The sequence below is a fragment of the Procambarus clarkii genome, chromosome 6, assembly GCF_040958095.1.
Source record: "Procambarus clarkii isolate CNS0578487 chromosome 6, FALCON_Pclarkii_2.0, whole genome shotgun sequence".
Classification (NCBI taxonomy): domain Eukaryota; kingdom Metazoa; phylum Arthropoda; class Malacostraca; order Decapoda; family Cambaridae; genus Procambarus; species Procambarus clarkii.
Window position 1 is genome coordinate 48,745,104 of NC_091155.1, and position 12,621 is coordinate 48,757,724.

Consider the following 12,621-nt stretch of genomic DNA (forward strand, 5'->3'; position numbering starts at 1 on the left):
CTAAGCTTATTATGACGGAAAAATCAATCAATCATCGAGATTCTAATTTCATTCAAAATATTATGATATTTTTGGGGTTTGATGAAATATATAATGTACATTTATTACCTTAGTAAATAAAAATGGAATCTATTATTAATAGTAATTTATATTTACCTACATCATCTGATGATTACTCAAGAATACTATCTTCAGATTCAATATCGTCATTACCTTTATTTTCACAAATTTCTTTACAACCCGAACCCGAATCCATACTTGAACCTGAACCCATACTTGAACCTGAACCCATACTTGAACTTGAACCCGATCCCATACTTGAACCTGAACCCATACTTGAACTTGAACCAAGACCTAAACCTAAAATGGAACCAGAATCAAAACTAGAACAACAAAAACAACCAGAACTAACAGATTTGCCATCTCCTAGACCACATTTCCCAAAAAAAGATAGAGGTAGTTTATATAGTCATGTATTTGATTATAAAGTGAAAAAGAATAATAAAGAATTACGACGATATCTATTGAAAATATACATTCAACAAAAATGTTCTCCTAAAAACAATGATGATGAAATGTCTAAATTTATTTATGAATTTGGTAATCAAAATCTAGAGGATATGGACGATGAAGAATTGAGAAATATTATAAATATGATAACTGGTACAAAATATATTATCAGATCACTCTTATGTTAAAGACTTCTTTCAATTATTTAAAAATGTTTCTGAACAAATTAAAGACATTGCTCTCCAGAAATATCCTCAGTATTTATCGTCAATAAACCTGATTTTTAAGCAGATTATAATTAGTTTACAACGAATTGAAAATAACAAGAATGAACATGTTGACAAATTATTAATGCTTCTTTCATTAGACATGAAAGATATGAAACACTATCAACCAACTTCTTCTAGTACAATAATAATACATGCCTTGGTTCAAACTGGAATAAGTTTAATTATGTCTGGTATAATAGAATTTATTAATAATCGGGGTAAGGTTCAGGCAGAATACGATGCCAATCAATTCTTTAATTTAAAAGAACATGATGAAGAATTAATGGAAAATGTTGAAGACAATGATGATAATCCAATAAGAAAAAGATTCAAACCTTCTTCATAAAAAAAATATTTAAACATCATATGTGTTCAAACATCAGGTACCTTAGAAAAATCTTACAATACATTATGCCTACTATACAGTCCATCTTGGATACATCAGTGACAATGAAACAGAAGTGAAGTGCATGTTGTATGATTATATAAAAGGAGTTGAATATCATCTGAGCCTTCAGTTTATTAGCAGTCAGGATGCCCTCCGCATCCTCTCCTTAAAGACAAACTGACATAATGGGAAATTACTTGGAGAAAGCTGAAACGAACCCCAAATCTAGAAGTCCAAGTCCCTTTTTAGAAGAGGAAACAATGGATGGTAGGTAATAATATGAATATATAGATGTTTATATACATTTTTTACAATATACCTTTTTTTTTCTTATTTTAATATGTTTATGTTTTTTTTTTTTATTTTTTTTTTAGAACAATCTACACAGCAGTTAATGTTGCCCCCCCCTCCCGCCTGAAATGGTTATAATAGAGGAAGATGATGAACAAGAGACGAATGATTTTGGGATATTGGAAATGGAACTCTGTATTATTAAAGAGAAGAATGTCGAAGGTGAAGAGAAGACTCACATAGTGTTCCAGATGCCAGCTAAAGTACCAGATTTATTATTAACGGGAGCGGATCCAAAGAATAATGTGTCTCATCAAGCAAGTACCTACAATATTCTCATGGCAGATGTGTCAGGATCCATGTTCATTTACTGGAATGGTGTAATGACAGGGTGGAACGAATATGTGGCACCTCATTTGGTAGGGAGAACGAATCTGTTCGTGTTTGTCAGTAAAGTTGAATTAAAACGATCAGAAACAAACCTAATAAATAGTGATTTTGCTTATGGTCAAACAGATTTCACTGGTGCCCTACAAACTATTGTACATGAAGTTTACCAATGTAAGGAGAGGTATATCAAAGTGTTTCTTATTACTGACGGCCATCATAATACAACATTGATTCAGCCAAGTCATGTTATTGACAAAATGAATGAGGTTGAGAATAAGATTTGTGAGGTTTTTGTGTTAGGTGTGGGATGTGACTTTCCCGTTCAGTATAGTCTGAATATAAGGTCGCGTTTGCACAATGGTAGTACCAATATGCCTTCACTTTTCTGGGCGAAAACGTCAGATGAATTAGAGGAAGAGATGAAGAAAATTGGTGGATACATATCTGATGGAACTTCACCGATCCTGAAGTTGTCAGTGAAAGGTTTCTTACTGCCAGGGGGTATAGCCAAGGACAAATTCTACCTGAATGAGTGGGTATATTTTCCCTGTGAACAAGAACAAGTGAAACAACTTAGATTAATATATGGTAATAATGGATGTCACATTTCACCCCAGTTTCGTCGTATATCATTATTTGAGTTGAATGAAGTATTTCGACAATGGAATTCTGTTATTATTCAAATTAATAATAAGAAAGAACCAGTTCCTTCAGATGTATTACCTTTAATGGAAAGAATTTTGAAATCAATTCAAGCTAGTGAGGAACTCAGTAGTAGATCTATTCGAGATCGGTTAGAACAAAAAGAATTTAAAAAATATGAATTAGAGTTACGATCCTTGCTTAATAAAATAAGAGTAATATTAACCACTGAAAAATTCCAAAATGAAAAAGATCTGGCTGAAACTATTCTGAGTACAACAGTAAGAGGTGGAAAATATGAAACTAAATGTCTTCAGATGAAAGGTCATTCAGATGAAGATTATAGAAATGATTGTAAAATGTTCATGGAGATTTATGAAGAACAAAAAAAGTTGATAATGCGCATTAAAAATGATCCAGATGATTATTGTCAAGTAACAATGACCTCCACTATATCTGACTTGCAAGGTCGAGATTTCCCCACGATGTTTAATAGTAATAATAAATATGAATTTTTAAAACTGTTTACGATCTCTGGCATTCCCGTGTATGCTCCACATAGTGACTCTGTAACAATCAATCCATGGTCATATAGTGTTAGAAGTATACTGAAATGGCCATATACTATCATGAGCCAGGTTGCCATAGAAAAGAGCAAAGTAGTGGAGTTGGTATCTGATAATAACTTTAATGCCTTAATCCCGATCTTTTCTCAAGATGCTTCCCAAATTATGGCCCCATTAATGGGTACAAGACTCTATGCGATGTGTGCGACTTATGCAATCACAAAAAATCCACACATTATTGATTTTGACATTCACATGGCAGCTTTAGGAGTGACCTGGATGAGGATTCTGTTTGAAAACCCAACTCAGCCTAGGCCCGAGTTTGTGCGATTGCGTATTGCACACATAGAAGCAACAGCAACATCGGGGTATCTCCACCGACCAAGTTTTAAGAAATATTGGCAAGTGCTTATCAATGACACGGCCCAAGCACTCATGACAGAGAGTTTTGAAAGAAATTTGGGGGAAAAACCCATAAAATGTGAGTCACTAATTAAACCTATGTTTATACTTTACTTACATCAACGAAGTGATGAGACTCCTCTAGAGGATAAAGTTGTTATCAAAGTTGTGAGGATGATTCTCTTAGAATACATTGCTCGTTGCCTTTCTAAATATAAGAAACAGGAAAAGAATTCCACACCCTTCACTGATTTCTTTGCCAAAACACTTGTTGATGAAAAGCTTAAAGAAGAATGGGTGAAGAACTACATTGCGACCTCAGAAAACCTAACCCTTAAGGATTTTTATACCTTAGAAGAGGTTGAGAAGACAGCCAGAAAACATTTTAAAGACGAGGACATGCAAAATATTAAGGAAAAGTTAATTGAACAGATCCCCATAGCTGTGGATATGAAAAAGGTAGAGAAGCTACGGGATGTTTTTCTGGCTGGAGATATATCTTGGTTTTCATTGCGAATTTTTGCTAAAGAAGTTGGTCTAAAGGAAGACGTTATTGACAATATGTTTAATGAATTAGTGATAACGTCCAAGCTTTAGTGACTCAGCGGGTTCACTAGGAGAATTGTCTCAATATTTACAAGGAGTTTGAAAATATAATTGTTCAACATAAAAAGGATTTGTGGTTGCAGGAATATTTATCAACACAGAGAAATTGTGCGCCCCATGACAAGGTCACAAATCCTAATAGAGGCTTCTGGACGAGGAGTTCAGGTAACAAATGATACTTTTGAAGAAGTGTATAAGAAATACCGACCAAATGTAGGGCTGTTGGGTAATGCTTGTCAGTGTCGAAATTGTCCTTTTTACCTGATACCCAGTAAAAGGTATAATCAACACTTACATGTAGCACGTCATTATTCTTCAAATTATCCTCATCATTTGCACTCGGCAGCCTATTTTTGCAGGCATGAAGACATACCAGATGCTATCTTGTGCCAAGAGTCTATTAGTAAGTCTCAATTAGATAATGCTTTCATTGAGGACCTTACATTTTTACTAAATATATATCGAGAAATGGCCCCCTACTGATGATTAATTATTTAATAATTCATCCAGGGCCACCCGATGTGGGTGGGCCAACTCAATTGTTATTATTTCTGTGACCACCTCTGTTGATTTTCCCCTACCTAAGCTTTATTAATTAAACTTGGCTCGTGCCATATTTAAGGTTAGTAGTAGTATCTATCATTCATGCCCTATTGTACTCACTACACAATTTTATGATATTAAATTGGGTGGTACTGTTTTTTTTATAATATAATTATTGTATTTATGTATGTAGTTAGAAAAATATATTTATTGGAATGGTTGATTTCCTTCATTTTCCCAGAGCATCTTCACACAAACTTTATAGCATATTAACACAAACAAGATTAAATCTGGCACACACACACACACACACACACACACACACAAACAAACAAACATTAAGGCATTCAAATAAACAATGTTTATTTATTATAAACACTTTAATAATAGTGGATATTCTATTTTCTAGTTCACTCTCTTGTTGGTTGGTGGAATCTTCTGTGTTAACATCTTACGCTCGTTCTTGAGGTACTAGATCACTCTCTTGTTGGTTGGTGGAAACTTCATTCTTCTGTGTTAACATCTTATTCTCGTTCTTGAGGTAAAACAACTCTTTCTTTTTCTTCCTCCCTTATATATTCTATTTTCTAGTTCACTCTCTTGTTGGTTGGTGGAAACTTCTGGTAGATAACAACATTCTTCTGTGTTAACATCTTATTCTCATTCTTGAGGTAAATCAACTCTTTCTTTTTCTTCTTCAAGTGTGTTTCCATTCTTTTCAATTTTTTAATCAACTCAGCTTGTCTCTGCCTAGGGTTAATCTGGGAAAGCATCTTCGTACAACTTTTTCTTGGAAGGGCAGCAAAGCGTGTGTGGTGGGCTGGCTGGATGGCCGTCCGTTAGTGGATGTAGTGAGAGTGGCCACGGATATTTATATATGTGGCTCAGCTAACACAGTGCTTCCGGCAACCAGCTATTAGTCAGAACCGGGACTTTTATGTGGTACTTATTACTATCTAGCTTATCTAGGCAATTCACAAACACAACGAAAACAACATATGTCCCATACAGTCCTGCCCTTTCGATAACCTACACTGAATACACTGAATAATAATTACCAAGGCAAAATTTAAAAAAATAAAAACATGCACACTTTTATTTAATGAAAATTACAATGGAATTAATATGGAATGAAACATGTCAACCCTTTGTGACCATTGAAAAAAAAAATCCTTATTCTTGCATCTTTCATATTGTTAAGCTAAACAATGTCCCAGGTTCTTTCCTAAGTCATGCATTTGAAAATAATTTAGTTTTATTATCTTCTTAGCATGAAATGTTTCAGGATTGTTGTTATGGTAGTTTACATATATTATGTGTTTCTTCATACCCTAAAAAGATCAGAATATTTGCTATGATATATGAATCTTGATAATTCACCCTTGTTTGCTTCATTATGTGTTTGTTAAAATTCCTAACCTCCCATTGAATCCAGTTATATTTATTTTTAACTAGAGAGTTTAGAATTGTTATGCCTAAATCCATTCCATTTATGTTTCTCCTACATTGCCAATGTATTTTCTCGGGCCAAACCATACTGAGCAACAGCGCTTGCAGTTTGTATTCGACTTCACGTTCAGCCATATATTGGCACATTCGTTCCTTATCCCTATGATTACTATTAATGTAATCTTTATATTCTGTCGTATATAGCTCTTGACTAGCCGATATGAACATAAGACTAAGGCGGTTTATTTCATTCAACAGACAAGCACACGTTGAACTACTCTCACCTTCTAAATGAAAATTACACTGTAGATCATTATTGCTGTTTTTATTTGTGGTATAGAAGGTAATACTCTTTGTGGAATCCTGGTATCCATTAATCAAATTTTGGGCGAGTAAATGACAAAGATTTGTAATACTATTTAAAACTGGTGGAAATGTATAAATATTACCCCGACGGTATAATACATTTCGAGATTCATTAAAAGATTTATTTATTGTTACTTTGTCTCCAAATGTGTGGATGTTCTTATTTCGGATATCGAAGACTGACAGATTTTGTAAAACAGGTAATTGGAATAAGATTTGATTATTTCCATAGACCCAGACATATTTTATATCATATTCTGACACCAAAGTTTCTAGACATTCGCTTAAGTTATTTCATTCTTCTTGATTTTGGTTTAATTCTTCATCTGTTATTTCATCTTTGTTCGTTTTTGTATTTATATCTAGATACCTATTAATGCATTTGAAGGGGAAATGAAAGACCGATTTATCTACATAACAATAACCATTAGCCATATTTACTACTGAAGCAGAGGCTTCGTATAGGATATGTCGTTTATGGACATATCCATTCGATTCAGAAAAAGTTTGTATATAATTAAAAGCCAATAAAAAACAATTTTCCATTATTATCAAACCTCTATTTTTTTAAAGAAACAAATGTATATAAGTATAGTTTAATATTATCAGATGATATAGTTTAGTTTATTGTTCATAGCGTTGTTTATAATAACAATACCTGTTGGTCTAATTGTAAAACTTATTGTTCAAAAATTATAAGTATAACCGTTAATCAATGCTTTTGGGGGTTCAAACCAGCATATGTTTGATATTCTGTTAAAATAAATTTTTTTATGAATTTATTATAACTAAAAAACAATAGGAAAAAAAGAAAAAAGTAGCAATGGGGTTAATACGAATTTTAGTTGCTATAATCCTAATTATAGTCGTTATAATAATTATTTATTTACGCGGAAAACGTATCAATGTCAGTAAGGCTATCAGACATGATCCGATTCATGAAACAACATTACAATCCACCATCAGTCCAACAACAACAAAATTCTCTGAAACATTACAAACCACCATCAGTCCAACAACAACAACAACAACAGCAACATCCTCTGAAGTACTTCAAGAAACAACATTACCATCCACCATCAGTTCAACAACAACAACAACAGAGTCCTCTGAAGAATCTAATATAATCATCTCAAAGTTGGAATCATTATTCTCCCCGTTTATCAGAGATATAAATACCTATAAAGGTCTCGTAATTATTCCTAAACCACCAATTTCGTATAATCCTAAGAATAGAATCGAAAGTGAGAATACAATCATTAAGCCTTTTAATAGCTTCCTTTTAAATTACAATAAAATCCACAGATATTTAGATAATAATATTGTCTCAAATAACACAAATTATGTATGGCAAAATTCTAGTTACGACAAGGGATATTACACCAAAAATCCAATTATTTTAATATTTCCTTGGAATATTAATGATTTGAAACCTAATGTTTATACAGATCAAAGTGAAATACAGGATGTTAAATTACAAAACCATATAAATGCAGTACGGACCAAATCACATAATAAAAGAAAAAAATTCGACATGGACAAATTGTGGATATCATGTACGCATGCGGCAAGTCAAGATATATTTATTCAGGGATTCTCTAAGTATGATTTTCCAATTAAAGAAAATTCATTACCACCTTTTGTGGTAATGAAACTTGAACTTCAAGATGGTAATAATGAGGAGGAATGTAAAATGGTGGCTAAGAACATTAATTCCTCAGAAACCTTTGCTAGCATTAAATTTAATATCTATGTGGAAATCTCGGAAGAAGAACAAGAAACAGGAGGAAGATCAGGACTCCTCCCTGATATGGTTTCCGATTATGAGTCCAGAAACGTAATATTCGAGAGAATGTAAAATTATGGTATCGTGTATTCAATGCAAGAAATAATTATTTTGAATGCTGAAAAATCAACATTGAATGTCCTATTCAAAATAATGTGCGTTTCATTTCATTTCAATAAGATAAAATTAACATTGGACTTCAAAATAGGTATTTTTTTCTCACCCCATAAAAAATGAGTGAAATTGTTAAACAATCTTGAGTATGGTACATTTCCCTGAGGATGGGACCTCAGGTTTAAGAGAACGTATAAATATAAAAACTTATTTAAACAATGTTTCTGCTAAAGATGATGATGAAACACGAACAATCATATTACTAAATAAATTGTTTCATTTATTTGATCTATCTGATCGATACATAAAATTAATAACTAAAACATATCCTCTTATTAAAAGTCAATATCAACAAAAGGAAACCATAGCTTTATTAAATAAACAATATGATGAGTGTAATATGGAAAAAAAATTCCTAGAGACTGCGATAGCAGAAAAAGAACGCAAAATACTCGATTTAAATAAACAAGTTGACAAGTTTACAACTGAAATAGAAAAACAAAAAAATATAATAAACAATTTAGAAATTGAAAACAATAAATATGAAGAAGAATTGAAAACCCAAATATTTAATTTAGATCAATTAAATGAATGTGAAGATAAAATTGAGGAAAAAGACAAACAAATAAAAGAATTTGATAATAGAAATATAGAAAAAGATAAACAACTAACTGAAAAAGACAAACAAATAACAGAATTAGATAATCAAATTAAACAGTTAAATATTCTAATTAATTCAAATAATACTGAAATAAAATCTAAAAACGTTGAACTTAATAAAAACCTACAACTATGTACCACACAATTATCTGAACAAAAACAAGAAATAAATAGAATAAATGAAGAATTAACTCAAAGTTATAGACATATTAATGAAAAACATCAACTAGAAGAAACTTACAAAAATGAACTTGAGAAATGTAACTATGAAAAACATGAACTAGAAAAAACCTATATGAAACAACTTGAGGAACAAAAACAAGCCCATCAGTGGCAATATGAGGAGTTATTATCACTCAAAACAAAAGAACTTGAGAAACATCAAAAAGAAGAAGAAACTTATAAACAACTTCAGGACCAAATGCTAAATAAATATAAGGAATTATTGGCGAATATAAACACAATAAATAATTTTAATAATACATTATTTAATAATTTAAAAAAAAATCTATATTATCAAATGATGATATAACTGAATGTTTTTCAAATATATTGTTTATAAATAATAGTTATTCAAGTGAAAAAAATAAACTAATTGAAGAAATAATAATAAAGATTATTGATCATTTTAATACAGAACACAAGAATTATATTCAACAAGAACACACAAATAGAATGGCTAAGTTAAATGACATTATTAACAATAGTAATTATAATAATAATGATCTACAACCGGAAAATATAGCAAATATATTATTTACTAATGAGGAAGAAAGAGGGTTATTTAATCATATACTAAATAGTTTCAAAACTAATATTACTGATGAAATAGTAGAAAAACACAAAAAAGAATTAATGCCTTATGTTGATTTAAATGTTGTTTTAAAGCGTCAGTTACAAGAACCAAATTATTTGGCTAAAATGTTAGTAGATGAACTTGCATCTATGGATTTAGTTAAAGAAAAGATAATAGAACAACTTGCGGATTTATACAAATATACAAAAGAAACAAATTATGAAGTTATAAAGGTATATACTTTTATTACAATTATATATACAATTTATCAGAACGAACTTAAAAAAGATTTTAGCATACGAAATATAAAACACTTTTATGTAATTATCTTGCAAGTGATTCACAAATCATATGGTGATACTTCTAAAATATTAGCCATTCAACAAATGCAGGAATCAGAAAATTCGATATTAAAACAAACAAATAAAGAAATGAATTCTAAAATGTTAGTCATGACTTCTGAATTAAAAGAATCGAAAATACATTTGTCGATGATTAATACAATTGACGTTTCTTCAGACTATGATGAAACTGTAGTAGAAAAGTTCACTTCTATTTTTAGAACTATTATTAATGAACTCGATGCTTACCTATCAGAGAAGTGCCGAAAAAAATATTTGTTATTAGCATTCGATCAGATTAAAGTAAAAGAAATATTTTGTAGGAATAGTGTTGCCAAAAATGAAATGAAACAATTATTCTATTCTCTTTCGAATCATATTTCTAAATTTATATTCTGCGCCCAGTTCTATAAAAATCTTGTTACGGTAATAAACGATAAAATTCTTATGCCTTCTATTCAATTAAACCTATATTTTTCACAAAACCTATATGACATCGATACTATGAAAACAGCTTTATTAAACTCCCAAAATATAAAGAAAGCTATTAAAACCCCTTCTGTTTTTCCCATTATATATAATATTAAGGGTTTAACACTGATTGGAGAAAAAATTAACATTAACGACGATGAAATTTACAAAAACCAAATAGTGTCTATTGATAACAAGGATAACAATTTAAAATTACTTACATTATTGAACAGTGATGATATTGAACAAGAAAAGAAATGGTTTATTGAAACACAAATAATAAAGAAGTATTTAAATGTAATCGGCGATGAAATCATTTTAAAAACAATTTCCTCTCAGAAAGTTTCATCACAGGAAACAACAAAAACATATAAAACAACAGATTCGGGGACAAAACAAAAAGATGCCAAACAACGATCAAAATTAAATACCCAAGACAGACGAAAAAATTAAATATTGACTCTGAAAAAGAATCAAAGAGGAAAACAGTTCATGAATAGGAGAGGAACAGATGGAAAGCAATTGGAAGAGGAAGTTGATATTAATCCAATAAATGACACCAGTTCATCAGTTGAAGGTAAAGAATGAGGATATTAAACCAATAAATGACACTAGTTCAATAGTGCTAGAAGAAAAGAAGGAGGTTGAAAAGGAAATAGAAGAGGATGTAATAATGCTAGACGAAAAAGACGAAAAGAAGGATGATAAAAAGGACTTTTTTTGTGGGGAGGGGGGGGATAATAATAAAAAAATTAAAAAAAGGAGTAGCAGGTCGGAGAGTAGGCAAATTAACTCAACTCCAAACAAAGAGGGAAAGAGAATAGAAAGATTTTAAGAAAACATTCAGCCTTTGATTATATACTACTTATCCATTAAATTATGTGTTTATGATCTAACAAAATAATCAGAATTAGAATTTAGTAATCGGCCTATATTAATAAAAATATAGAAAATATTAATGAAAATAACTTGTATTGATTCAGCAACCTATGGTGGAGGGAGGGGGATGGGATAGTGGTATAAAAGGAGAATTTCTGCCTATTTAAGAGTCACAAACCCTTGCTCTCTCTCCAGCTCCAGTGTCAGGTGTACAGTCTACTGAAATTAAGCAGTTTATCATTCAGTAGGGTAGTGGCAGGCGTCATTACAGTTTAACTGTTGATCCATATGCAGTCATCTAGTCCATCAAGAATTACATAACAACAAGCTTCAATAATCAATTCCTTACCAGTTCAGTTTATGAATCAAATCATAAAAAAACCACACACTCTATTTCTTATTGTTATAGTACCTACATTAACTACTTATGTGCGCAATGATCAGGTACAGCCGAAGCTGAAGGAACAAGTCAGAATATACCACTTCCTAAGCCATTTGGAAACATATAAAGAGAGTATAGTGTAAAATGATTGACTTGTAATTATTTGTCTCTTTCAGGTAAATTAACATTTAGAGATTGATTTTTTATTCATTATACTACAGTAAAACACAATTATAATAGTAATTTTAATTTATTGTTATTCGTTCTTTCCTCCCTCTATCCTCCCCCACCCCTTGTTTCCGAACTGATGAAGGGTTTCGAGATAACTACTAACTCTTCTGGGGAAGCAAAAGAACAAGCTGAAAGAGGCCAAGCTGCATCTGTCTTACTTGAGCAAATGTCTTGTTTGGTTGAATCAACGGTAAAAGCAAGGTCATCTTCTTCATCTTCTTCCTCATTATCGTCTTTATCGTCGTCCTCATCGTCGTCCTTATCGTCGTCCTCAGACGCATTCGAAAGTGACCGGTTGATTGACAAACTAAAGGGCTTGGTACTAAATAAGGCCATAAAGAGAAAGATGAAGAAGAAAGAAAAGGCACTAAGGAAGCTTGATTCTAGAAAAATCAAATGGCCATGGTCTTCAGATGGAGATGATGACACCAAGTCAGGGGAGGAATGGGAGAAGCAGGAGAATGTGGAGGAACGTGTCTTCGGTCAAGAAACAACAACAGGCACAGGTATGTATTTGTAATTAACTTTACTAATAAGAG